At 31.3% G+C, this 23,936-nt stretch overlaps 1 non-coding gene across 1 annotated transcript; it reads left to right on the top strand.

Annotated features, from left to right (window-relative positions):
• The first annotated feature begins 17,422 nt into the window (after nucleotides 1-17,422).
• On the top strand, nucleotides 17,423-17,529 carry LOC128034420 (small nucleolar RNA R71). The gene has a single exon (XR_008190545.1). It is a non-coding gene; the product is annotated as a small nucleolar RNA R71 (small nucleolar RNA).
• Nucleotides 17,530-23,936: the final 6,407 nt, after the last annotated feature.

The following is a 23,936-nucleotide window of genomic DNA, read 5'->3' as shown; positions in this document are numbered from 1 at the left end:
CCCTACCAGAAGAATCAGAATCCCCGTCGGAACAACCACAACTCCTGCTGGAAATTGGACAAAAGAGGAATCTAGCGCGAAATCGTCGACGACTTCCATGCGGCACTGAATCCGGCGGCCACAGACATTGATTTTTATTTTAATATATTTGTACAAATATTTTGAATATTTTTATATTATTTTATGTAATAAAATAAAAGACAATATTTTGAATATTTTTATATTATTTCATTTAATAAAATATAAATAATACAATATAGTTTTTCACAACAACTATCAACTATTGCGATTTGGACATGATCTACTTGTATGGCCTGGGTTCCTACACCATCCGTACAACTTCTGTTGATTGGTTATTTCTCGGATATCCATATTGTTACGTATTCTAGTTGAGCAAGGTCGACCCTTGGTTTGCGACGCAATTCTCTATCCGGTAACAGCTTAAAGGGAGCAAAAGATACAAACTGCCACTTTCGTTCATCTAGGATCGGTGGGAATACGTGTCTCCAGACATTGTACATGTATTTTAATTTGTACACTTTGTCGACATAGCTCATGGGATCCAGACGGAGATTCTGACAAGCTCCAATTACATGAGCGCATGGATAACGAAGTGCGTCAAACATCCAACAGTCGCAAGTCCTATTTCTCACGTGTACACGATATTACCCGTTAGTAGTACCTTGGTGCGGTCTGTCAAACTCCGTCACACGAAACCATAAATTGTCTCGATCGTGACACACTGTGTGCATGGTGTTCGCCTGCACCTTTGCCTTGTTAATTTCTTGCAATCCCTTCCTACACCATACATGGCCTCCTGCATTTGGCCTGTATAACTCGCTGCTCGTTTTGCAAATAGTGCTGCTAAACGAAAAAATGTCTCTCGCACAACCGATGTTATTGGTAAATGGCGTGTTCCTTTTAGAACAGAATTTATGCATTCAGCCAGGTTTAATGTTATATGACCATATTGTAGGTCGCCGTCGTATGCTTGTGTCCACTGTTCGAAAGGTATGTTACAGAGGTAGTTCGCGTCTTCGTCGTTAACTGAACGCAAAACTGCCAACATTTCATGAAAACGCTAGCTAACATAGCTGAATCCATCTTGGGATAATCTTGTGAAATACCTGTCAAAAAGGTATGCTAAAAAATAGTATTATTTAAAAACGCTAAATATTGTACCTGCAGCACAAGTATGTGGACCTTTGTACTTTTTTATCTCCCACAACCTTGTCCTTTTTCTCAACGAGGCGTAGATTTTCCATGAACATGGACCGTCTTGCACTGCACACTTCGCCTCAAACTTATAAGATTTAGATTTAACCACGTGGTAGTTAACGCTGTTGTTGATGTTATGTTGTTTCAATGCACCAAAAAAACTATCCTTATTGGAATACTCCTTACCAACTTTAAATTCACCCGAATCCAATAACGAACTTGTACGATCACGCATTCTGTGTGGTAGATCTAGAAACTCCAACGCATCATCTGCAGATAGATCGATATTATGCATGTAGGCTAGAGGCGAGTATGCCCTGAATCGTGGATCTTCTTCTTCATCTGAACCCCCTTCAACATCTTTAGGTTCGATTGGAATAGGCTCTGGTTCAGAAAATAATGTAACTTCTGCACTATCAGGGCCAAGCTCTCTAGGTGCATCCAAATCAGACTCATCTTCTAACCTACCATCATCGGCAACGTACGAGGTCCCCTTACCGGTGGACGTCGTAGGGAATACATCATCCCTTCTTTTGGGCATTTCATAACATCCCCAATTGGATGTAGATTGCCAACCACTAGAAGTTGATGTCGTTCTCCAGTACATATTTCCAGCATCAAACATCGACCCACCGAGATGCATGTCCCATCCACTGACGGAGTGTCGTGCAGAGGTTGTGTATTCCATACCGCTACCAAACACAGGCGGTTTCGTGTTTTGTAACCCACTAACAGAGTGTCGGGCAGGGGTCGTGTATTCCTCTCAAACAATAGTCGCAAATGCATCATTTGGCAATGCAAATTATACATATAATTCAATATAATGTGCTCCACTAGAGAGATGAGTCTGCACTAGAGGTGCTCATGGGTTGAGCCGGGGCGGGTTCGGGCAGGGCCCAAAAAAATTCGGCCCGCTTCCTAATCTCGGGCCTGGCCCTGCCCGAAATATGGGCCTAAAATTTTGTCCAGGCCTGGCCTGGGGAAAAAATACTAAGCCTAGGCCCGGCCTGGCCCTTTTTTTTGGGCAATTAATGACATAGGTAATAGTTTTCTAGTATTTTATTAAAAACAGTAAGTAATTATTTAAAATTTAAATATTTTTAATGTGTGACAAGTAACACTATATTTATATGACATCAACATTTAATGTGTGAATTTCTTTTTGGTAGAAAAAATACAACTTAAAATGAAAAATTCAAAAAGTTACAAATTTTATAACATTATATTACATTAAAATTAAGGTGTAGTAGTTAAATATCAAATTTAGGCATAATAGAGAGACCAAATTAAAATTTATTCATTTTTTCCAAAATTACGAAAAAGGGTAAGACATAGCAAACCTAGAAGAAAAAAATCATGTGTTAGTTTGTAAGATTATTTCAACCTCCAAAACCAAAACAAAATGTTCTATATGTGATATATTTATATTATTTCTACTTTTCAAATATAAAAGTGAAGAATTATATTATTTTACTTTTTCAAAAAGTTACAAATTTTATAATGCTTTTGAGAAAATAAATGTAATATATTTTAATTAATACATATTACATAATAATATAATACCGAACTCATATATTGCACGAGATAATAAACTAGTTAACTAACTATGCTAGCCTTGTGATACAAGATCAAACTTGTCACATGTCTTTAAGTAATACTAAAAAACACACATCATTTAGGAAAAGTCGCTAAGGTTGATTGTTTCAAAGGAAAGGGTGTGTGATAGTGATAGCGACCTGCCTAGGCCTGCTGTTTTTCTGTCTCACTAAATAGTTTGTTTTTGCAATAAAACAAAGCAAAAACAAAAAAAAAAGATGAGATTAAATGAAGAAACTAAGCTTGTGATCTCAGAAGTCAGCCCTGCAAATTATATGCTCTATAAAACATAAATCAATTCTCATCCAATAATAATTGAATAACACAATTTTGCTCTTAATTGTGCTCAGCTACCCTTAATCCTGTAGCCTCGTATTGAAATACAAAACTCACCTCAAGGCAACTTTACGGTAAAGATATATATACATACATACATATATATATAAGTTGCTTTCTAAAAATGAAAAAACAAGTTTTCTTATCTATGGATTCACGAACCATATGCTAAAAAAATAATACTTCACTTGTTGAATAAAACTCTTAATAATTAGTCTCTTACTCTCTTCATATATGTATAGCTATAATTGTCGATTTGGCTATGACTATCCTTCTATATGATTGTAGTTTACAAATTGATGTCATATCACTATGTTTATTTGTAATGGAAGACTTGTTTAATTCTACTTATGTTTAACAATTCTTTTAAGTGACAAATATGGAATTTGTTTTTGTCTAAATTTTTTATATTTTTCAAATAATTAAATATAAAAGTCGGTTTCATTACTAAAATCTGGTTAGTATATATTGGAAGCTTGAAAGAGTTGTTAAACATAAGTAGAATTAAACAAGTCTTCCATTACAAAGAAAAGAAGTTAGTCAAACCATAGTAGTTTATTTACATTACTAGAAACATTGCTTTACCCGATCAAAATTTTTAAAAAAATCCATTGACATAGAAGTAACCATCATCCATCTTATCCTAGATTCCTAGTGCATCCAGTGACCCAATCAACAGCAACATTCGTTTTATCAGTGGACAAAAGATGCATCAACACATAAAACAAAAGATATCCCTTTTAGCAGAGGTCGACCAGAACAAAAAAAATCCTTGGTTAAGGCTTCAGCCACTACAATAGATTCAACTCTTACTAGTAACTTTCGTTATCAAGAACTATGGTTGCAACTCCTGCCATTTCTCGTTTGGGGACAAGGGAAAGCTGTTTATTTTGATTATAGCTTGTGGTATAGTTATATAAGAGCACACTCCGTCAAACAGTGTCATAATAACTATTTCTCAACTGGACTCACAGGAAATCCATGGAAGATTACTTATATTTACAGTAAAGATCAGAGAAAGAAAAAATAAGGAAAACTAACTAAATCTCTAATGAGAATTGAACCGAATAAACTAGGGTTAACACTGTTAATATACCTTTGAAATTCAAAGTAGAAGACGTTTGTAGCTTTGTTCTAACCTCTGATTCTGGAAATGGGTGGAGCCGTGGAGGATCGGAGGTGGATCGGCGGAGGACTGGAGGTGGATTGGTGTCGGAGGTGAAGGTTGAGAAAAAAAGGGAGGAGGGCAGTCGGGCACGGGGTTAGGGATTTGTGGAAGAAGGGAAATGGGAAATGGGGGAAATGAGGAAGAAATGTTTTAAAAAATAAAAAATAAAAAAATATATATTATATTCGGGCCGGGCCCGGGCCAACAAAATTTTGCCTAAGGTCCGGCTCGTTTTCTAAACGAGCCTCATTTTTTGCCTAAGCCCATATTTCGGGCCTATATTTTTACCCGAACCCTCCCATATTTCGGGCGGGCCGTCGGTTCTGGCTTGGCCTCCCGACCCATGATCACCTCTAGTCTGCACCATTGCCTCTGAGCTACGAGCACCTTTGATGTCGAACGAGTCATATGTCACCGGATCAACAGAAGCACAAATTGATACCTAATAAACAAAACTTTCATTGGCGTCGTTTTGAATATTTTACGCCTAATTCTTTAACGAAGTTCTGTCAAATCTATGTTCTGGTTAAAAACCAGTCGCACTGTATTCTCTAATAAAAAAACAACATCGTTCTCGGTGTGACGAACCTCACAATCATAGTAAATAACAGCACTAATACGTTCACTCATATTCAATTTCTATCCTTTTTAGCCTCTCTAAATTTTTTTGCTGTAACTTATGCAACCTGAGAAAAAAATTTGGCTCATTTATAGCTTCAGGTCAAATAGGAACTACTGTAGCAAAAGAGCGTCCATGTGGGAGCTTCTTTCAGTACTTTTGCTGACATTGCATCCTACTTGAAGCATTTTTGACACTATTTGCTCAGAAACATCTTCTCAAAATTATTTTTTCAGAAACTACTGTAGCAAAAGAGCGTCCACGTGGGAGCTTCTTTCAGTACTTTTGCTGACAATGCATCCTGCTTAAAACGTTTTTGACACTATTTGATCACAAACGTCTTCTCAAAATTATTTTTTCAGGAACTACTGTAGCAAAAGAGCATCCACGTGGAAGCTTTTTTAAATTAACAAATAATTTAATTAAGTAACCCTAAATCCTAAACCCCAAACCCTAAATTATTTGTTTTTTCCTTAAAAACCATAAACGCTAAACCCTAATCTAATTTTTTAAAATTTATAATTAACCTAAACCCTAAACCCTTATTTATTTGATTTTTTCTTTAAAACTCTAAAATCTAAAACCCCCAAACCCCAAAAATCTTAACCCTAATTGTATAAAACCCTAACCCTAAAAAATAGGGAAAACACTTCCTCAAGGAAGCACTTTGTCTATGTGGACACAAAGCGTGCCCTCAAGGACGTATTTTTTGTCCACGTGGACAAAGCGCTTCCTTGAGGAAGCGTTTTTCTGCTTTATCCCCTGACATCGCGCTGACGTGGATGCGTTTTGGGGGAAATTGGTCCATTTCGATAATTAATTTAGAACCTGGCCCATTTTGGTAATTTTAAAAATAAATGGGCTTTTATTGGTAATTTGACCGTGTTAAAGTGGTAATAAATACCACTTTTAACTCCCTTGGCCTTTTTTGCTCCCATGGGCGACAACTTTGGTATCAAAACCTTAACCAGAAAATCTCATAAAGTTGGACTTTTGGGCCCCAGAATCAATTGGACCTGATGTGGACTTATAAACTTTTGAGCTTTTACCCAAATTAAGTTGACCACTGCTTGGACTTGGGCTTAGAAATGAACTAGGACTCAATTTTGATTTGGACCTCTTAATGAAAATCGAAAATGGGCTTTTAACCAAATATTAGGCTTACCACTTAATTGATTTTAAAACATAACCCCATTTTATGTGCAAAATGAAATGTTTAAAAATAAAACCATAATTTATAAAAATAATCATGATTTTATTTTAAAACGAATTTTCATATTTTCACCAAAACCCCATATCTTTGATATCCAAACATTTTGAATTAAATTAGATTTAGTTTTAGAATCAACCTCAAATCAATTTAAACTTAATCTAAATTTAATCTTAACTTAATCTAGAATATTTACAAAACTCAATTCAATCCCCAAAACTTGTAAGTTCAATTCCATTTGGTCCTAGTCTCAAAATCTAAATTTAACTTCTTTTCACATCCAATTTTACTCAACTTTAGAATAAAAATTAACTTCGGCTCATAGATATTTTGTAGCTCTCATCCAACAATTCAAGGGTTCAATAAACCCATAATTGTAAGCCCAAACAAAATTAGGTGTCTATATGGGGCATTATTGAGTAAGTCATTAGAAGAAGCTAACAAAATAATTGAAGACATAACAGAAAATGATCCACAATGGATTTTGAGTAAAACTGGTGCAAACTAAAAGAAACCGATTGGAGTAGTAGAAATTGATGTGATTCTTGCCATTGTTGCTGAAATGACTACTTTGAGATGAGATATGAATGAGAAAATCAGGGTTAGCAGGAAGCAAACGATTTATGATATTTGTGGTCAGTGTAGGGATAATCATCATTCTAGGTAGTGCATAACTGAACTAGAACTGGTTGCATATGTTAGGAATTTGAGAAGGTAGTAGAATGACTCATTTGCCAACACCTATAATACGAGATGGAGAAATCACCCCAACTTTGATTGGGGTAGTAATCAAAGTAGATCTTCACAAGTTAAACTAATTGGACCTTCAGGATTTCTCTCAGAATCAATATAAAATGTCACATTTGCAACAACCATAGGAAGTGGAGAAGAAGTGAGATATTGAAGAGTTGCTTCAACAATTAATATAGGAAACCGATGCTAGGGTGAAGGCATTGAAAACTTAAGTGGGTGAGATACACTAGGTCATTCATAATAGGCCTCAAAAAGCACTACCATCAAACACTAAATCCCTTCCTAATGCTAATAATTCGAATGAGCATTGTAAGGTGGTCACTCTTATAAGTGCTAACAAGATACCAAGTGCCTCTTCTTTAGTTGAGATGAATTCAAAGAATAAATTGTCTATTCCACCTATTGGCACAAGCTCCAACGAGTTTGAAGAAAGCTTTAAAGAACATAGTCATTATGAAACATAAGTAAGGACACCATCAAAGGAGGTAATAAAGACAAAATACCCTTCTCCACCTTTTCCATGAAGGTTGCAAATGAATAAGTTGGACAAGCAATTTTAAAAATTTCTTGAGGTATTTAAAAAGCTTTCCATTTACGGTACTTTTATTAAATCTCTTGAACAAATGCCTAGCTATGTGAAATTTATGAAAGACATTTTGTCAAAGAAAAGATGACTAGGTGATTATGAGAACACAACACTTATTGAGGGGTAAAGCGTCGTAATTCAAAAGAAGCTCCATTCAAAGTTAAAGGATCTTGGGATTTTCATGATTCTCTATGCCATTGGTTCTCATACTTTTGGTAATGGTGCGTTGTGATTAGGAAGCAAGCATTAATTTGATGCCATTCTCCATAGCTTAGAAATTGGGTTTGGGGGGATATCATACCTACCTCAATTATAGTAAAATGGCAGACCAAACTCTTTGTTCCCCTAAAGGGGTAGTTGAAGATATATTAGTGAAAGTGGACATGTTTATTTTTCTAGCAGATTTTATTTTTTTAAATATAAAGGAAGATAGAGAGGTTTTACTTATTCTTGGCAGAACATTTATAACAACTAGAAGAAAATTGGTCAATGTTTAGAAGGTAAACTTACAATGAGGGTTATTGAGCAACACGTAACCTTTAACATTTTTTTCTTCTTTGAAATATCCAAATGATCAAGAAGAATGCTTTTCAGTTAATGTGCTAGATCAAATTTTGGTGAGTCTTTTGAGAATATTTTTCCTATTAACTTTTTGAAACATGTTTTTTTCTTTAAAATTAATAGAGATGATGAAGAGTTTTGAGGACCTTATGAAAGCTTTTGACTCAATTCCAAAGCATGTAGAGTCTGTAGCTAGTTCTAATCATTGGGATTACAATTAGGACTAATGAAGGACATGAAATTGTTTATTGAAGAACCACTTGTTTTGGAGCTTAAGCTCAAGCAGTTAACCTCCCATTTGAAGTCACTATACCAAAACAGGTTTTTGGCGGCGTTCTTTTAGGCCTTTAACTTAGCTTTTTAGTGCCGCTAAAAGTATTTGCGGTGCTTCTAGAAAATAGTTGAAATATTTAATAAGAGAAATATTTGAATTATGATATTATATATAATTAAAAAATCATAAAATCTTATTACATCATAATTCATAAATATCTTCATTCGTGTCCTGGCGAACCCATTGAAATTGTGTACTAGTACTAGGGATATTTTCGTTTAAGTTTTGTTCTGGAAAGGACAAAGTTTCTGATCTCTCGTCGATGTTATCTCTACTTCCATTGCCCATGTCAAACAAGTCTCTAGGGATGTTACGGAGTACAACGTACCAACCCTCATCAGTTGGATCTTTTGAGTAAAAGACTTGTTTGACTTGAAAAGAAAATACATACGACTCATCTATCAATTGTTGTCCTGTGTGAATCAATCGAGAGAAGTTCACCATTGTAAAACCAAATTGATCTTGCTTAATTCCACGAGCAGTATTAACATCAGCCCAATCACCTCGAAATAAGACAACTTTCCATTTGCCGTAGTAATCCAAGTCAATTATGTCGGTAAGAAGTCCGAAATACTCCACATTTCCCTCAATAGGATTATTGTCCCTAGCACTAACATAACTTGTAATTGAGGAATTAACAACTATTCCACAATTTTGAGTTCTCCTCAATCTCTCGCGATATTTTGTATGAAATCTGAATCCGTTGATGAGGAAGGCACTATATCTTTTAACCATTCTACTCGGACCTTGGGAAAGCCATTTAACTTCGTCATTGACGTTCTTCCCACTCCAAACCTATTGAATGGAAAGTAAACTGAATAATTCTAAATGTTATGAGAAAACATTATTATCTGTCAATGAAAGCTTCAATTGCATACTGTTTGGCTTAACCATTCATGAAAAGATTCTGTAAACAACTTATTGATCTCTTGATGTTGTAATCTTCGAGAGCGCGAACGAGATCTCAATATTTGTTTGTACTCACTATGTTAAAAAAAGGTTCACTTTGTTAGAAGATAAACAAATTATAATTGATGAATATTTATCAAATTTCTAGAAATTACTTCCGTAATGGTTCCATTGAATTGTGGTGAAACAGAACATATCGATGTGCTTGTACCCACGATAAATCATCTAATTCTACAATTTCAATATTGCCGAATGGTTCTCCAAAACCTTGAAACAAATAAGTATCGGCGAGTTATCAGTAAGTCCAGCATTTCTACTTGGTCTGCTCAACCTTGTTTCAACATCTTCCAAATATCTTGAACAGAAAGTCATACATTCCTCTGCCAAGTAGCCTTCAGCAATCGATCCTTCTGGATAACGCTTGTTGCGGCAGTAAGACTTCAATTTGGATAGGAACCTAAACACGATGTACAACATTATCAAAATTGTAACTAAAGGCATATAGATGAATGAAGGAAAATTTTACAAATAAATTAACACCTTTTTATGGGATACATCTATCGATAGAAAACGGGTCCACCAAGTATTGCTTCATGCGGGAGATGGATTAGCAAGTGCACCATAATTGTGAAGAAGGAAGGTGGGAAGATTTTCTCCAAGTTGCATAAAGTCAAAGCGGCTCGATCTTGTACTTTCTCAAGTTCTTGAACATCCAAAACTTTTCCACAGATGGCTTTCATTAAATTGGATAGTTCAATAATACAAGATGTCACTTTTTTGGACATACAACATCGTAGAGCAACTGACAGTAAATCTTGCATCAAGATGTAATAGTCATGTGATTTTAAGGAATATAGTCTTCAATCTTTAATATTAACACATCGAGATATATTTGATGCATACGCATCTGGAACCTTCCCATGTGGACTAAATCAAGTCGACTCTGAAGATTGTCTTTTGATTTTCCATCGACATTCAAAATTGTACCGATAATATTCTCGCAAACATTTTTCTCAATGTGCATGACATCAAGATTGTGTCGTAAAAGATAATGCTCCTAATAAGGCAACTTAAAAAAATACTTCTTTTTTTCCACAAGTTCGCCTCATTAGGATCTTTGTAATACCCCGAAAATTACTACAGCAAGATAATATCCCTGATATAGTAAAATAAGGAAATAAAGTGATAAAAAGGGTAATTTTGAGTTATGACAACATTGGGAAGTATATTATGACATATTAATGCAAGAAAGGATTAAATCGTAAAAGTGAGAAAAGTTATGTTGCCCAAGTGTAAATACTCAAAAATTGAGGGGTTAAAGTGTAAATATGAAAAGTTGAAGGACAAATAGTATAAATATTTTAAGAGTGGAATGATCTAGAAACTAAAAAAATGGATAGATTAGGACCAAATTGAAAAAGGTGAAAAATTTTGAGGACTAAATCATAATTTTACCAAATTAAGTGATGACTCAATGATGGAATTTTAAAATATCATAAAGGGCAAAATGGTCAATTAGAAGAGAGAGAAATCTAAAAGATAATGATGATGTTGGAGATATTTTAGATTAATAAATAAATTGAATTATTTATTGAATTAATAAATAAATTGTCCAAATATTGAATTAAAAATAAATTGTAATAAGAATGGATAGAAAAGATAATTGAAAGAATATAGAAATAATGAAGTTCATGATCAAAAGAAAATAAGAAAATTTCGAGGACGAAATTTATTTTAAGGGGGGAGAAATGTAATAGCCCGAAAATTACTATAGCAAGATAATATCCCTGATATAGTAAAATAAGGAAATAAAGTGATAAAAAGGATAATTTTGAGTTATGACAACATTGGAAACTATATTATGACATATTAATGCAAGAAAGGATTAAATCGCAAAAGTGAGAAAAGTTATGTTGCCCAAGGGTAAATACTCAAAATTTGACGGGTTAAAGTTGAAGGACCAATAGTGGAAATATTTTAAGAGTGGAATGATCTAGAAACTAAGAAAAATGAATGGATTAGGACCAAATTGAAAAAGGTGAAGAATTTTGAGGGACTAAATCAAAATTTACCTTATTAAGTGATGACTCAAGGATGAAATTTTAAAAGATTATAAAGGGCAAAATGGTCAATTAGAAGAGAGAGAAATCTAGATGATAAGATGATGTTGGAGATATTTTAGATTAATAAATAAATAAATATTAGTTTATTAATATTTTAATTTGATTTTTTAATGATATTTTATCATTTTATTATTTAGTATATATATGTGGAAAGAAAGATGAAAAACCACCAACCCACCATCTTTCCCATGCACCAACGTGAGAAGAAGAAGAAAGAAAGAAAGTTTTCTTTTCTTTACAATTTGGTCCTTTTTACCAAAAATCCACCATTTTCACTTAGAAATCAAAAGAATTTCCATAGCTTCCAAGAGAGAAAAATAATAAGGAGACAATGGAGAGCTAGAATATCAAGTTAGATTCAAGAAATAGAAGTTGAGGAGAGATAAAATCAAGTTAAAGATTGAAATCAATAGCACAAGGTAAGAACATTAAGATTTCAATATATTTTTGAGTTTGATATTATTGAAAAGTAGGAAATTAATGTTAATGTAGAGTTTCTTTATATAAGGTTCTATATTCTTGTTATGCTAGTAAAAGGAAATAAGTGAAAGTGATGGAAAATATTGAAGAGAAAGGAAAGGAAAGTGTTATAAATTTAGTTATCAACATTTACGTTAAAAGCAGTTTTGAGACAACAGTAGTAGTCTGACTTTGAAAATTTACCAAAATCATAGAAATTTAATTAGAGGATGAAAAAATATTGAATTAAAGCTTATTGAGTCTAGTTTCTCAAAGAAGAAACAGTGTAAGTAATGGAATTATAAATTATGAGATATAATAAATTTTGTGAGACAAGGTCGAATGATTTCGGGTTCCCCTGTTCAATTTGGAAAATCATAAAAAATTGAATAAAAATAATTAGAGACTTAAATTTATATATTTAAAATCCTGAATGAGTCTATTTTCAATATAAACAAATGGTAACATCATTTGAATCTCAGACTTATTGGCTAAACCAAAATTCAAAATTTTATGATAAGAATATATGTGAGTCTAGTTTTAGGTAAAATTAGTGGATCCTAATTTGAAGTTCTGTAGCTCAAGATAAAAATAATTTAGTGACTATGACACAAATGGACAGCTTTGAATAAATTTACAAGTAAATAGTGAAATCATAGATAATGTTACTTATAAGTATGTTATATAAATTAAGGATGTGGAATGGAGAGGAGGAGGAGGAATAATATATATATATATATATATATATATATATATGAATATTCAGCTAGCATGGATAATTTGCACTTTTTACGCTCAGGACTAAATTGAATAAAAGTAAAACTTTATGGGTAATTTTGTAAAATGTAAAAATGATCAATTGCATGAAATGGATTGTTTATTTATTTAAATTACAAAATTGAATGAAATTAGAACAAGATTGGGTGAAAACATGTTTTAGGTATTAAATTGAAAAGTGTTGAAATTATGAAAATTTCGATATTTTATAGAATTCATGGGTGTTATCAATATGTATGGGAATAATTAGGCTTAAAACAAGGATTAAAATTACAAGAATTTATTTTTCTGAGCCTAAGGATTAAAATCGTCATTAATTAAAAGCTTAGGGAGAAAATGGTAATCTTGCCTAGAGCATTAATTGAATGTATTAGAATATGAAATGAATGAAAATAATGATCAAATTTATTTATAAAGATCTGAATGACTCAAATACGAGACTTGAACGTGGAAAAGACAAGACATCGAATTAGTAAAATTGTAAACACGAACAAGTAACGAGGTAAGTTCGTGTAACTTGAATTATATTCTTAAATGCTTGAAATGTATGTTATTGATGTGAATATGATTTGAATGTTTGTTGTATGATAATTGATGAAACATTGATATATTTGATAAAAAGGGGAAGAAATCCCGGTTGAATGGAAGGAAAATTCGATAGATCTCTGAAAAGAAATTGACGGTAAAAAGGATCTAGCCCAGACGGGTGATCCTATCCTGATATAGCCCTCCCGAAGAATATGTGGAAAATGGATTTAGCCGAGACGGTATTCAATTAGGGTCCAATTTAGCTCGACTAGTAATTCGATCCAAGCTCATTAGAGTAATTGTCATTGCAGGGGATTTAGCCTGGATTGGTAATCCCGACAATACTCTATGAGTTTATATTACAGGGGATTTAGCCTGAACTAGTAATCCCGCTGTAAGGATGAGGCTCGCGGGAGTGTGCTCTCTGAAATGGAAATGTGCGCATATGAATATGAATTGACGGACCCGAATTTGTACACTAAAAGTGTACCTCTGAAAATCCATCGAATTTCCTAGAAATTCAACAGGATAAAAATAGAAAATGGTAAGTACTTAAAATCATGAAATTAAACTTGAAATACATAGAAATGACAATTATTTGATATACTGAAATATGACATGGAAAAATACATGTATGTGAAACTTGCCTGATAATTATGCATATTCAAGATTATGAACTGCTCTTCGAATAAATATACATTGAACTTATAAAAAAATTATGGTACATGAAATATTGTCATAATGAATTATATTTAAGAAGAAACAACAAGAAAATGATATGTATCATGACATGTAAATATGAGACTATCTTTGATACGTTGATACAAGGAAAATTAAGTGTATTAAGACGAGTAATAAATTTAAGTGAGACATGGAGAGAAAAATAAGTTTGTCAATATTAAAGTACCCTACCCAATGTTGTTGCTTGAAGTTTAGGCAAGTGCCAAATTACTGTTGAATGGTAATATGTTTAATTATAAGGTGCATTGGAACGATAAGTGCTTAGACAAAAATATAACTGAGCTTATGAAAGAGTGGAAATGTTTCAGTTATGCAGTTTCTTATGAAAAGATTTGTTATGTGATACGCCCGTATGAATCCTGCACCTAATTCAGAAATAAAAAAAATTTTAAAATATATATATTTAGGATTATGCGAAAAATTTCCTATGATTCCAATTTAATCCTAGTAGGTTCCTAATGAATGTTTTGGGCTTCGAGGTCCAATAGAGAGACGTTATGATTATTTTCAGAATATGAATAATAAATGACTCAAAATTATTGAAAATGTTCAGTAAACTCCGGTAATGCCTCATGCCCTATTCCGACAACGGATACGGGTAAGGGGTGTTACAACCATCCTTTTCATCAGAGTCATCATCAGCTTCATCATTTGATCTTCTATTTCTTTGTGTGTTTGGCAGTTGGCTCATCTTCCCATAACTAAAATTCATATCTTCCAACAAATCTCAAGTACTAAACCCTTAATTAACCTTAAACCCTAAGTTAACCATTCAATACATAAAGTCTATCTATTACATATCTCTTAAATAATTTAAACTATACTCATAATTTCAATATTTATTATTATAACTTTTACAATTATATAAGAACAGATTTAAAATATAAATTTAAAAAACTAATTAATCTAAACCTAAAATCCTAACCCGACCCCTGAATACCTAAACCCTAAATCATATTCTTAACCTCTAACCCCTAACCCTTAAACCTTAAATTCCAACCCTTAATCCATAATCCCTAAATCCATATTTACTCCCTAAACCTTAAAATAGTAACTCCTAAACCTGCTTTAAATCTTAAATTAATCATATACCTTAAACAAATAACCCTAAACAAATTTATTATTATGATCTCTTTTACAATTATATAAGAACATATTTAAAATATAAATTAAAAAAACTAATTAATCTAAACCCAAAACCCTAACTTGACCGCTGAATCCCTAAAACTTAAATCCCTAACTCTTAACCCCTAATATCTAACCCCTAACCCCTAAAAATTAAATCTCAACCTTTAAACCATAATCCCTAAATCCATATATATACTCTCTAAATTTAATTAACCTTAAAATAGTAACTCCTAAACTGGCATTAAATCTTAAATTAATAATCATATACCCTAAACTAAAAACCCTAAACAATAGTGATAATTAATTCAATATTTTAAAATTAATACTATCTCTTTTACGATTATATAAGAAATTTTTAATATATAAATTAAAAACAATCAATAATCATGTACCCAAAAACTTAAAATGATTTTAAATAATAGTATTTTAAATTTTCCATGGGTTTTACTTCAAATTATTTCTACGTGTCATTATTTTTTCTGAAGATTTTAAATATTCAATTTAGAAATAAATTGAATTTTATTTAATTAATATAAATAATAAACCAATTAAGATAAAATGTTTTTTTGCGGCGCTTCTCCAAAAACGCCGCTAAAGCCCGAGCATTAGCGGCGCTTTTTTAAAAACGCCGCTAAAGCCCTGAGCATTAGCGGCGCTTTTTCATAAACGCCGCTACAACCCCGAGCGGCGCTTTTCTATAAATGCCGCTAAATCCTGGAACATTAGCAGCGCTTTTTTAAAAACGCCGCTAAATCCCCGAGCATTAGCGGCGTTTTTTCATAAACGCCGTTAAAACCCAGAGCATTAGCGACACTTTTTCATAAACGCTGCTAAAACCCCGAGCATTACCGACGCTTTTTCATAAATGCCGCTAAAGCCCATAGAAAACACCGTTAAAGCACTCGAAAGGTCAGAATCGGTCTTAGGTTTTTTGCGCGTTTTTACTAAAAACACCGTTAATGTCTATTTTTAGCAGCGTTTTATAGAAAATGCCGCTAATTCTTGATCTTTAGCGGCAATTTTCGTAAAGCGCCCCTAATGCTCGATTTTTACCAGCGTTTTTTGTCCAAACGCCACTAAAAGTGCCGCTAAAAGCCTATTCTGGTGTAGTGAGTATGTGTTTATGGGTGACAATCAAAAGTTATCAGTCATAAATCCACCTTGCTTATTGATGAGCAAGAAGAACAACTACTATAAGTTCTTGGAGAATTTAAGAGGGAAATTGGATGGTTGATTTTAGACATTTGAGGAATCAATTCAGCTTTTTGCATGCACAAAAATAGATTAAAGGAGAATCACAAACCCACTGTTAAACACGAAATTCAACTCAATCTGATAATAAAGGAAGTGGTCAAGAATGAGATAAACAAGTGGCTTGATGTAGGTATTATTTACCCAATTCTGATAGTTTATAGCTCAATCATATTCAAATTGTTCCTAAGAAAAGTGGTATGATTATAGTAGCTAATGAGAATAAGGAGCTTGTACCTACTTAAAAAGTGATGGGTTAGAGAGTTTGTATGGAATATCAAAAATTAAATTAGGCTACAAAGAAGGTTTTTTTCTATTACTGTTTATTGAGCAAAATTTAGATTGGTTGGTAGGAAAAGAATTCTATTGTTTTCTGGATGGCTATTCAAGTTATAATCAAATTTCCATTGAACTTGTGAATCAGAGAAAAAAGATATCCACTTGTCTATTTGGCACTTTCGTATTTAAATGGATGCTTTTTAGGTTGTGCAATACGCTAACCACCTTTCAAAGATGCATGATGGCAATTTTCTCAGACATTGTGGAAAGTGGTGTTGAGGTATTTATGGATGATTTTTCTATTTTTGGAATTTTTTTTGATGATGTTTATTTAATTTGAAACAGGTTCTTAAGTGGTGCGAGGAGACTAATTTAATGCTCAATTGAAAGAGGTGTCATTTCATGGTACAAGAGGGTATTCCCAGATTATATGTGTTGGCAAGTAGGTTATTTTGCCGTCTTTTTGAATTTCTAACATATCCAACCAGTTTTGATTCAGTTGTGCACCACCAAGAATTATTATTATCCCCACACTAATCAAAAGTAGCATAAACTAGTTACTTCCTGCTAACCCGGATTTTCTCATTCACATCTCATCTCAAAGCAATCATTTTAGCAACAAGGGTAGTCATCGCATCAACTTCTAATACTTCAATCAATTTTTGTTAGCTTGCACCAGTTCTGCTCGAAATCCATTATAGATTAATTTCTACCATGTCTTGAATTATCTTGGTATCTTCTTCAAGCGACTTACTCAATAATTCCCAATTAGTTGCTACATCTAGATTACCTTTAATGGACTCTCGCAAACCAATGTACAAAGTCTAGATCAACAACCAGTCTAGCACTTGGTGGTGAGGACACTTCTTTTGCATATCCATAAATCATTCCCATACCTCATATAAAGTTTCCTCTTCATACTGTTAGAAACTAGTAATATCATTCCACAATTTTGTTGTCTTTGTTGGATGGAAGAACTTAGCCAAAAAAATTTCCACAACTTGATCCCAAGTTGTAATCAACTCATTTGGTAATCCATCTAACCAATCTACAGCTCGTCCAGATAAAGAAAATTAAAACAACCTTAATTTTACAATTTCTACTAAAACACCATTAAATTTAAATGTATTGCGTAGTTTGATGAATTTCCGCAAATGTTAATTGCGATTTTCATTCGGAAAACCAGAGAATTGATTAGCTTTAACCATCTGATTAACTACCTATTTAATCTAAAAATTGGTCGCTTCCATGGTTGGAAAGCGAATACTAGTATGAAGCCCTTTGTAGCACCCCTTACCCATATTCGACGCCGGAATAGGGCATGAGGCATTACTAGAACACATACACTTGTAAACGTATTTAACCGAGTTATAAAATTTCATCTAAATTAAAACTTTCAAAATTTTTTAACATGCTTTTATAATTCTTCACAATATATCCTTAAAATAGTATATTCATAATAAATAGGGCCTACGAGACCCGATACATACCCATGCAATTCAATGCTTCATTTCCATTTCATTCAGTTCACAATTTCTCATGCTCACAATTCAAATCATATCACTAGCAATTTCCATTTAATTACCATGTATTTCAATTAAAACACAATAATTAATAATAATTATATTTGAATTACAATAATACAAACTTACTAGGCTAAATTGCAGAAATACCATGATACAGGGGCATTTTGGAAATTTTTCATTTCCCTCGACTTTTCATGCGATCTTGATCTAAATTAATAATTTCATTAAATTTATTAATTTAGATAATAAAACTATTCAATTCTTGAAATTTCGTCATTTTGCCATTTTAAAAAATTACCCTAAAATTTTATTTTATTCAATTTAATCGCTAAACCTAAAACATGTAAATTAGCTATTTTAAAATAAACTCATATTATCAGAATATTCACACATATTTTTCCTCCCCCTCCACTCTATTTCACATCCTTAATGTACTTAACACTCTTAGAAATAACATTTTCTAAAGTTTCATTATTCACCTTAAGTATATTCGAAGCTGTCTATCCGAGTCAGTATCACTAAATTATTTTCATCTGGAGCTAAAGAACTCCAAATTATGGACTGTTAATTTTTCCTAAAACTAGACTCATATATATTTTTACCATAAAATTTTCAGAATTTTTAGTTTATCCAATTGGTACAGTTTATTCTTTAAAGATTCCCCTGTTTCACTGCCTGCCGTTTCTAACCTCTCTTCACTAAAAATCAAATATCTCTTAGTACAAAATTCTGATGATAGTTTCGTTTATTTCTCTTGAAACTAGACTCATTAATTAATTTAAGCATATAAATTACAAATTACAATTACTATTTTTACAATTTATAATGATTTATCAAATTTAGAACAGGGGATTCCAAAATCAATCCAACCCTGCCTCACTAAAATTCAAATATCTCAAAATATATGACTATTTTACTTTCTATGTTTCTTTTATGTAAAATAGACTCATTAAGATTTCATTTCATATCTTATTCACTCTCTAATTCAATTTTCAAAATTTATGGTGATTTTTCAAAGTTAACCTACTGCAGCTGTCCAAAACTCTTTTAGTGCAAGATGTTGATAGTCAAATTTATAACACCCTCCTTTCCTTTCTCTGCAATATTTTCTATCAATTCCTATTGTTTCCCTTCACTAACATATCAAGAACATAGAACCTTATATAATAAATCCCTACATTAACATCAATTCCCTACTTTTTCAATAATATCAAACTCAAAAATATATTGAAATCTTAATGTTCTTACCTTGCTCTATTGATTTCAATCTTTAACTTGATTTTCTCTCTCCTCCAGCCTTTATTTCTTGAATCTAACTTGATATTCTAGCTCCCCTTAGTCTCCTTATCAATTTTCTCTCTTGGTGGCTATGGAAATTCTTTTGATTTCTAGATGAAAATGGTGAATTTTTGGTGGAAGGATCAAATTGTAAAGAAAGCAAAACTTTCTTTCTTTCTCTCTTTTTCTCACGTTGGTGCATGGAAAAATGGTGGGGTGCATGCTTCTTCATCTTCCTTTTCTTATATATATACTAAATAAATAATAAAATAATAAAATTAAATTTAAAAATTAAATTAAAATACTAATAAACTAATATTTATTTATTTATTTAATATAAAATATCTCCAACATCATCATTATCTTCTAGATTTCTCTCTCTTCTAATTGACCATTTTGCCCTTTATGATTTTTTAAAATTTCATCCTTGAGTCATCACTTAATTTGGTAAAATTACGATTTAGTCCCTCAAAATTCTTCACATTTTTCAATTTGGTCCTAATCCATCCATTTTTCTTAGTTTCTAGATCATTCCACCCTTAAAATATTTATACCATTGGTCCTTCAACTTTTTCATATTTACACTTTAACCCCTCAATTTTTTAGTATTTACTCTTGGGCAACAAAACTTTTCTCACTTTTGCGATTTAATCATTTCTTGAACTAATATGTCATAATATACTTCCCAATGTTGACATAACTCCAGAATTTCCCCTTTTTGTCACTTTATTTCCTTGTTTTATTATATCAAAGATAATATTTTACTGTAAAAATTTTTGGGATCTTACACCCTTCGACATACAGTATGGCACAGTCTTTGATAAACATATGAGTAATAGGGACAACAAGAGGAACTCGTGCATTATTCCACTTGTTGCCATTATTATTTCCATTTGGATTTGGCCATTGTTGACTCTTCGGATACAACCTCGGAATTGATGTTTAATCTTTTAAGTCTGTGTAAAGTTCTCCTAATCTCTAAATCAATCAGTAACAAATATGGATATTTCCTTCTGCGTATACAAAAAGCCAAAAGCACCTAAAAAAATTTTGAACTAGGCGAAAAGTAATTAAATTGATGTCATCTAGATTAGCAATTGGCTGCTCGACAATGACACCAAAAACTTGTTCGAAAATCGCACACATAAGTATATGAATTGTGACATGTAGTATACAAATAAGTTTTGGATAGCCTTTTTGTCTTTTTATACTTACATATAAAATATAATTTTTAAATAAAATAACTAAAATTAACCTATCTAAAGATTGAACCCATGTTTAATGAATTTATAAACAAATTCTTTACCACTACATCATTAATAATTCATGAGTAAACTTTAAAAAATTAACTTTTAACATACTATGTTTTCTCTCACCAAATTTGTGTATCTATATATTATTAATAAAACCCCTAACGAGTTGGTGTCACAGTGTTCACAGTTGAAAACAATATCATGATAAACAATTGTAGAGCATTTAGTATTGTTAATATGATGTATTTATGTGTTTAAATTTCGCTTTACTCACTATCTAATCTAATTTTTATTTATTTTAATATCGTATATATTCCATGTGTTATTATGATTAATTAGTTTCAAACTATATGATACATTATTTATTGTATTTTATTTTGAATATACATTTGTGTTTTAAATCCATGATTTCTACATATATGCATGTGGTAGGATTTATAGTTATTATTTATTTGTATTTATTTTATCATCCTGATTCAATTTATTGAATCAAAATCTAGTAGTTTGACCAATTCGATAACTATCCAATCATTACGATATTTCAAATATTGTCCTTTATTTAGAAAAAATCCTACTACTGTTTTAAAAGATAAATTTGATAAAAATATTTTTACATAATATTTTATCCACGTCATAAATATGACAAAATTTAGCATAATTTTTTTTATTCATTGGATTTCTAAAATTAAATATTATTTGTATTACATATGATATTTGAACTTGTGCAATGGCCAGCATTCATAAGAGTTATGAAAAGCTTGAACCTTAATAGGCCCAAGTTTGTGCAGACATGAATCATGAATGGGTGTCTAATATTTTATCAGTTCATATATTTTATGAAAATCGATTTTCGAAATTTCAAAACTATGTTTGAAAATAAATTATAAAAAAATTAATGTTTATGAGTCGGGAAGAACTATGGGCAATTTTAAAGATTGTATTAAAAAGAACAGGTATGATTAGAACTCAGTAATGAAATTATTCAAAATAAAATTAGTATGAACCCATCGAGTTAACATGATTACATCGTTATTGTACTTTAATATTAAATAAAATTTTATTTGATAAATTAAGAAATAAATAAATATTATTACCTGATAATAATAATAATAATAACAATTATATAATTTCTAATACAATACTACCAAGTCAAAATATTGAAACATCACTAATTAGGTTACATAGTCCACTTATAGTAATTAAAAAATTTAAATCTAGTTTTCCATAAATAAGCTTAGGTAAACTTTTCTCCATATAGTAAAGTTGAAAATTTATAAAATATATATTTTTAATGGTACATAATCTTATCTTTTAAACTATAATTATGTTTAAAATACATTTATCTATATTTATTATAAAATCTCTAATTAAATTAGTTATCTTTTATTTATTTTGAGAGTGATTTTCTCATTGTGTTTCCATGCCTCTTTAGTTTATCCTGTTCATATTTTACAATTTAATCAAAGCTCAATTTATTATTCAATTCAATTTTTTATAAATGTATTTGTTATATAATTTTATTTTTCACCCACATTATGGGTATAGCATAATTTGATGTATTTACTTATTCTAATTTTTTTACTCACAGCTTAAATTATTTTTAATTTTAATTTCGTATATATTGTTATTATTAGTTTCACTATTTACATCTCATTATTTAGTGTATGTTATTTTGAAACATGTTTTCTAAATACATGAGACAAATTTTTAGTATAAATTTTAAAATACTTGTGATGTAGTGTATTTTAGTATAATTTTTTTCCTTCCAAGATATTGACTCTTACTGGAGAAATTGGAGAAGTAGATTTCATCCATACCAACCATGTTTTGAACTGCTTTGTAGATGGAATTGCTAAAACAGGGCTTTCTCGTGATCAGTTCTTTTCTTAGCTTTAATCTTCGTTTTTAGCTCTTTTCTAGATCACTGCCTCTCTTTGTACTGTTTGCTTCAGCATTTGTGGCCTTGTGGCGTCATCTACTGTATTTACATTTCATGGGTTTTTTAATAATATTAAAATGGTATGAAAAACAGATGTGATGTTTTCTATAGTTTAAAGTTTTCCATAATTTCTAGTTTTTTTTAAAAATATTTTCAGATTTTTTTTAATTTTTTTAAAATTTAAATAGAAGGGTTTACGAAGCAATTATCGTCTGTGTTGATGCCATCACGTTATCAAGTGTCACCCTTAACCTTTTTTTTTACACCAACCAATTTAAAAGGGAACGTTTTATATTAAGCCCATAAATGTTTTGATTCATTACACTTTATTTCGGCGTAATCACTGTATCAAGCGACACTAATAAAAAATTGTTTAAAAAAAATATGATGCTATCAACCAGTCAGGTTGCATAGAAAAACACTAAAAAACACTCTATTTTTCTATTTAATCTATTTCCCATGCTATTTTTATATTTAATTATTTTCTAGTATTATTTTTAAGAAAAAACCCACATTTCTTGCTCGTTGATTTGTGCTTTTATTTGTGAGCTTTTGTTTTAATTTATAATAAAATTATTTGATTGAAAAAGAGGAGGTATATACAAAATATGAGTTACATCGATTAGTAGAGATTAAAATAAATTAAGATTGAAGAATAAAAGTGTAAATCTACTGTTGGTACATATTATACTTTTAATATTATAAAATGATTTGAAAGTCTTTTATTTTTAATAATACATATTAATTATTTTAATAATTATTCCAAGCATTAGATATAAAAAAATTAATTGTAATTTATATAGTATATTAATTAATCTCGATTCCTTATAAATTTAGGCGACTTGTATAGTTAATGTACAGATCTAAGACCACTTATTCATGTTCATTGAGGAACATTTCTTATGCATGCATTAAGTGTAAAATCAAATAAGTCACTTGGTTAATGCTCTAAGCTTTCGGGAAGGAAGCTTAGAGGAGGAAATATTTAGATTTTAGATACAAAAGTGAGTGTTAAAAATTGTAATCACTTTGTTGTGCGAGTTATTAAGATAATAAATTATGTCTTTAGACAAGACCCCATAAAATAAGAAAATTGAACTGTATAACATATCGTGTGTGTTTTTGTTTTTCTACCTTGTTTATACTTCATGCGAGTAGTTGGCATTGATTTTGTTTTTGGTAGAAGAAAAAATTAAACTAAAATAAAACTAGTCTAATTTTCGTCGATTAAATCAGACATTGCATGATAAGCATCAATTTTCAATAGACGTCGCACATAGATCGGATATTCATCAAGGATGATCAATTGGTTCAAGCTTTCCGAGATTTCCTTAGCCAAGCAGTCAGTGACTCAGTTACCATCT

Source organism: Gossypium raimondii, chromosome 10 (assembly GCF_025698545.1).
Source record: "Gossypium raimondii isolate GPD5lz chromosome 10, ASM2569854v1, whole genome shotgun sequence".
Classification (NCBI taxonomy): domain Eukaryota; kingdom Viridiplantae; phylum Streptophyta; class Magnoliopsida; order Malvales; family Malvaceae; genus Gossypium; species Gossypium raimondii.
The sequence above is the reverse complement of the archived record's forward strand: the minus strand, read 5'-3'. Positions and strand labels throughout refer to the sequence as shown.